At 49.1% G+C, this 5718-nt stretch overlaps 1 long non-coding RNA gene across 1 annotated transcript; it reads right to left on the bottom strand.

The window, feature by feature from the left end:
- Nucleotides 1-271: 271 nt before the first annotated feature.
- On the bottom strand, nucleotides 272-3880 carry LOC148221589 (uncharacterized). The gene is made up of 3 exons (XR_015807782.1): nucleotides 3318-3880; nucleotides 837-1070; nucleotides 272-732 (listed from the first exon to the last, which is right to left on the bottom strand). It is a non-coding gene; the product is annotated as an uncharacterized LOC148221589 (long non-coding RNA).
- Between the last annotated feature and the right edge of the window lie 1838 nt (nucleotides 3881-5718).

The raw sequence follows: 5718 nt of genomic DNA, 5'->3' as shown, positions 1-5718 counted from the left end.
TTTTTTCATGCAAGATTAGGTTTTTTTCAAATGACAGGGGGTCTTGAGCTGCCCTTTCAGCTCCAGGCACAGCTATCATCTCTTCAGCCCCTGATCCTGCCAGCTCACTGCTCAAAAGCTGCCTGCTTTGCCTTTCTTCTTGGCAAAATACAGATGATTTAGAACATTCTGATGATTTTTGACAATGATGAAGAGTAAGGTCTCCAGCCGGAGCGCTGTGCTCAGCACGGGGCTGTGCTCCAGCCTGAAACCTGCTCTGATTGTCAGCTCTTCCCTTGCAATGGTATTCAGGAGTTCTGTTCTTTGCCTGGTCTCCTGCACAGGCAGGATAAAGGCTCCTACATCTCGTTCAGCTGTAAACAACACAATCCCAATGAACAACTGTACTGGTTTGAAAGCAAAACAGGAGAGACTCCAAGCCAGAAATACAATTTAATAGGAAAAAGAAAAGCACTGCCAGAGTCAGAACACAACCTGACACCCCACTAGTCAGGGTGGTGGCAGCAGTCCAGATGAAGTGATCTTGTTGAAGCAGTGATCCTGTAGAAAGGTCTGGTAGCTCTTGTCCCCTGGAAACCAGTGGGTAAGGGCTGCCTTGGTGTTCCAGATCTCAGATTTTATCTGGGTAGGAAATGCTTGGCCCCTGGCCCTGGGTGGAGCATCTCCCAATGGGATGATGGAATTTTATCAGCCCTGCCCTGGGACTGCATGGCCATGAACAGGAGAGATCTCCTGGAGGGAGGATGGGTTTGGAAAAGATAAAGAACACTGCAACAGCTGGGTTAACAATTCATGAAGATGGTGACAGAATACATTTTTTTGGGCACAACAATTACCTCGTGTGATGAACAGGTGCTGCCTGTTTCTGGGTGAAGGCTGTGATCACAGAGCTGCAGAGCCAGCACAAAACATCTCTGGAGCCTGGAGCTGCAGACCAGAGCCCAGAGAGTTCAGCTCCCCTGAGTTCCTGTGCTGGGGACCCACCAGCAGCACCAGCTCCGGGGTCTTGGCACCTCAAAACCCATCAGAGGGGTGCAAAAGGCTTCCACCCAGGACCTTCCAGTCTCAATCTAGTGCTCAAAGACAAAACAACATGAGAAGGGAGGTGGGGTGGGCAGAGAAATCCCTTCCAGAGGCAGCTGATGCTCACCTGGGAAGGGCTGACAGGCACAGCATCCCCTCCCAGCCACGGGTGCACAAACACTCCCACCGAGGCTGTTTATTGTTTCTGCCATAAAAAGGTTTCAATCAAGCTGGGACAGTAAACTCCAGTTTAAATTAAACTTCCCCATTTAGTCAGACGAAGGCTGTTTGCATCTGAAACCCTGTCTTGGACAAATAGTGCTTCAGAGCACAGATTTGGCTTATAGCATTTAAAGCAGCTGTCTTCATAAAAGCTAATAAAATACCACTGGATAATTAAAAGCTTTAATTAAAAATGCAAAGTCCAAATAGTTTCATATTAACAAGGAAACTTGTTTTGACATCTGAAATCGCTGCACAAGCTGAATTCCCATGTATTCTCTCCAGGCTATTTAGAGTTTGCTGTGTAGCTGGAAATGTCTCCTAACTCAGTGCAATCACCATGTGTTGCTGGGGACGTGCACCAAAAATTGATGGTGCTTGTTTTACAACTTCACTTTTAATTATCACAGTCTCAGGCAGCAGTGGGCTTATTTGCATGGCAATCCCTGAGTGAAGCCTGGGGATGGAGCAGCCTGGCATGCAGGATAAAATATGTAACTTCCAGGCACGGGCTGCCAAGCTCAGTGAGAGCTGAGCAGAGCAGCAGAGCCAGCCTTGGGGGGAGTTTTCAGCAGCTCTGCCCGTGGCTGTGGCCCTGGGACATGGGTGCACACAGTGTCACCACCATCATCCCTTCCTGCAGCCTGCAGCACCCACACACAGGTGCTGGGAGATGGAATTTGGTGTGGCCTTGCTGGGGATGGAGAGCCTGAGCCTGGGTACAGGAGTTGGTTTTGCACCTGAACATGGGATTTGAGTCCCTGGATGGTTCCATGTCTGCAACAGCTCAAATGCACAAGTTGTGTCTGTTCCTTCTTTTATCCACATCACGGTGAACTGGAGCACATCTCACTTACTTGAAATCTTATTTCTTGCAGGACAAGCACAAACCTGGACACAGCTGGGGAGAGGAGAGGAGAGGAGAGGAGAGGAGAGGAGAGGAGAGGAGAGGAGAGGAGAGGAGAGGAGAGGAGAGGAGAGGAGAGGAGAGGAGAGGAGAGGAGAGGAGAGGAGAGGAGAGGAGAGGAGAGGAGAGGAGAGGAGAGGAGAGGAGAGGAGAGGAGAGGAGAGGAGAGGAGAGGAGAGGAGAGGAGAGGAGAGGAGAGGAGAGGAGAGGAGAGGAGAGGAGAGGAGAGGAGAGGAGAGGAGAGGAGAGGAGAAGCTCTGCCCTGTGCCTGGGATTGCTGGAGGCTTCACAAATCCCCATTTCAAAGCCCCCTGAGGCCACAGAGCCAGTGGGAAACCTCTGCTTCATCCACGCTGTTCCCTTTGGACCCTCCACAGCATCAGATCCTCTTCTCCTGGGGTTGATGGGGGTGCAATGTTCAGCCCCTCCTCTCCAGCCCATTGGAACAAAACACTCTTGTAATGAGCACTGGTGAAATAGCAGTAAATCCATCAGTCCACCCTCGGGAATGCAGATCCATAAGGCTTAAAACCAGCAGGGACCGATTTAATTGTGTAATTTGGCATTTCTCAGAGCTCAGACCAAGCAGCCTCTCCAAGCAGCAGCTGGGACACACCCAGCTCCACTGCAGCTTTTGCTGCAGCTGCACAGCCCCTCGCCCCCTGGCCTTGGGCAGTGGAGAAGACACCCCGGAGCTGCTGAGGGGATTTGGTTGTTACTGCCATTATTTTGGAAATGGGCATCTCCTGCCCAGCTCCATCTCCAAGACACTGGATCCTGCTGGACCTTTTTGTGACTTGACGAATTTGGATGGCTTTTCCAACCTTAATGATTCATGACTTATTGGATCATAAGAAAGCAGATTTCTTTTTCCATTTCACATGCTTCTATAGGGGTTTAATGAGAATAAACTTAAAACTTCTGGATTTCAACAGCCAATGGCTTTGTTTTGGCCTTTTTTTGGCATTTAATTGTTATTTTTCTTTCCAGGAAAACCATCAAAAATTAAAATCTGGCTTTTATCCAGGTCTTTTTAAAACCATTAGCAGATTCCCATGCCTTGGTACTTTTTCTTTCCCTCTACCCCATCTTGGCACTGCTGGTTTTGTTTTGTACAGAGAGCACAGTAAGCATTTATCCATCACAGCCCCAAGGCTGGAAGTACCTGGGATAAAGGCAGAGGCTTGGCACTCACACTGCACTTGGCCCAGCGCTGAGCTGGCACCTGGATGCATTTCTCTGCCAGGTAACCACTGGAAAATGATTTCTTTCACTCCTGCTTCATTTTCCCCACCTGCAGGACGAAGAGATGAAGGATTCACCTACTCTGCAAAGTGCTTTGTAAAAGCCACTTTTTCTTATGGCTCTGCTGACTTCTCAGGGGTGGAAATTTTGAATTTCTCAGCAGCCTGTGGCAGCTCCACCAATTTCTGCTCTCAGCTTGATCCATCCTGCTGAAGAGCCATGGTGTGTGCAGGGATTTTTCTCATCTTCCCACCCATTCCTGTCCTGACCTTGGGTGTGAGGGGCTGCAAAAGTGACTTTGGGTCCCCAGAGCACACCTCTCACAGCAGTCCCCTCTGTTGTATCAGTTCCCCTGCAGTGATGGTCACTTTTTGGTTGTCTCCAGCTATGTGCCACATGCTGGAAGAAACAGAAAAATAAAAAAATTAAGTTTGAAACATCAGAGAAACCTTTTTTTCCTACTGTTAGGGTGGTCAGATGGGAATTTCTAGGGGGAGAAAATTTTGCCCAAAGAGGATTTGGACTCTGCATCCTTGCAGATATTCAAACCCAACTGAGCATTGTCCTGAGAAGTTTATTCCAGCTGACCCTTCTCTAAGCAGAGAGGCTGGATCTGAACCTTCCAGAGGTACCCTGTAACCACAGTGATCCTGTAAATTGTTCATGGGACCTGCACAGGGTCATCCTCCATCCTGGGCACCCAGCACAGGAGCTTTGCATTTTCACTCTGCACACAGCCACAGGAGTTCTCTGTGGCTGAGGAAATCTATGGTCATGCTAGGTTTCAGTCAGCCACAATGAAACCAATTAACATGAAAAATCAAAGGCAAGCTATGCAAGACACTCAAGAAAATTAAACTGAATTGATTTTTCAAGTGGATTAAGATAGCTCACATTTTACTTCTTTGTAGTGTGTTTAGCAGAATTAAAATGACCATGACTCAGTTTAGTTCTCCTTAAATGAATGAAAGTAAACAGAATCCCTTGTAAGAGCCTCCTACCCAGGAGTTTAATCCATAAACATTTGTTTAATTTTGATTTTCTTTCCTAAGTATCCTAATGAGCCTAAGCCAATACCTGAGGCTCTCTCTGCAGTCAGTGAGGAGACAGATGCCTCTGGACCGTGCTGCAGTGCTGCTGGCACAGCTGTGTGCCCAAGGCAGGTGAGGGGCATTTCAGCCAGCATCTCCAGGGCATCTCTTACCAACCTCCCCCTAAAATGCAGGGCAGTAACAAAAACACCCAACCTAGGACCTCCACTTGAGGAAATCACTCTCTGTCTTTGCTTGGGGGGCAGAGGTGTGGTGGATGGATGGGTGATGGATGGGCAAACACCATCATTTTGATCCCACAGGTGTCTTCAGGAATAAGAGGGAAAGGAGCAATGATTGCTGCCCCAGCACTACCAGGGCTGTGGTAGCTGGCACTCTCGGTGTGGGGACTGGGACAATGGACCCTGGCTGTGCAGGAACAGCTCCTTGTGGTGTCCAGAGGGTGAGAATTTCCTGGCCAGTGCTGCAGAGGTTCCATCCAAAGGCAGGATTTGGTGAGCACATCCAGATGTGGGGCCTGATTCCAGCTGGGCAACCCCACATCAGCCTCACAGCGCTTTGGGGAACTTTGGGGCTTGGGGTGCTCTGCCCTGCACCCCTGCATCCTCCAAGCCACAGCCACACGCAGGGATGGGGGACTGAGACCAGAAGGGTCTTTGTGAAGCCAGGATCTGCAGGTGGCGTCTGTTTTATCCTGCAGAGCTGCACAAGCTCAGGGCTGTCTGTCCAGCTCGGATCAGACACGCTCTCATGCCGCCTACAGGCATCAGGAACGCTCTGCATGGCTGCCTCAACTCTGATTTAAATGAGAAATTATTCCTGCCTGAAACTGCGAGATTCAGGAGGCTTCAGCATCCTAAATACACCACAGGATTAGTGCTTGAGTCCCATCTCTGCTGACATTTGGGGTACAAAGCACTTTCCAACACTGATCCCAGGCAGCACAAGCCCTTCTCTTCATTACTGCTGGCACCCAGGAGTTTGGCTTTTGCTGAGGAAAATGGGGTGATATTTATACACTGCAGGGATTTATGAGGCTCAGCCACATTACCCTGTGTGGATACAAACTCAGACAGTTTTTATCTTGCTGAGATTTCTACTGGAGACTTAAAAGGAGCCGGGATAGGGACACGGATAAAGCTCAGGCTTTCCACATACTAAATCACTGTCGGCTGACTGCTGCTGTTTATCATTGTGAAGAAAGAGCAGCACAGAGTCAAAGTGGGGAAGTATAAAACCTCGGTCTTTCTTGCCCTCTGCTCTAAGGTG

The sequence above is a fragment of the Sturnus vulgaris genome, chromosome 20 (genome assembly GCF_052056855.1).
Source record: "Sturnus vulgaris isolate bStuVul1 chromosome 20, bStuVul1.hap1, whole genome shotgun sequence".
In the NCBI taxonomy this organism is placed as follows: Eukaryota; Metazoa; Chordata; class Aves; order Passeriformes; family Sturnidae; genus Sturnus; species Sturnus vulgaris.
This window is presented reverse-complemented; position numbering and strand designations above follow the sequence as displayed.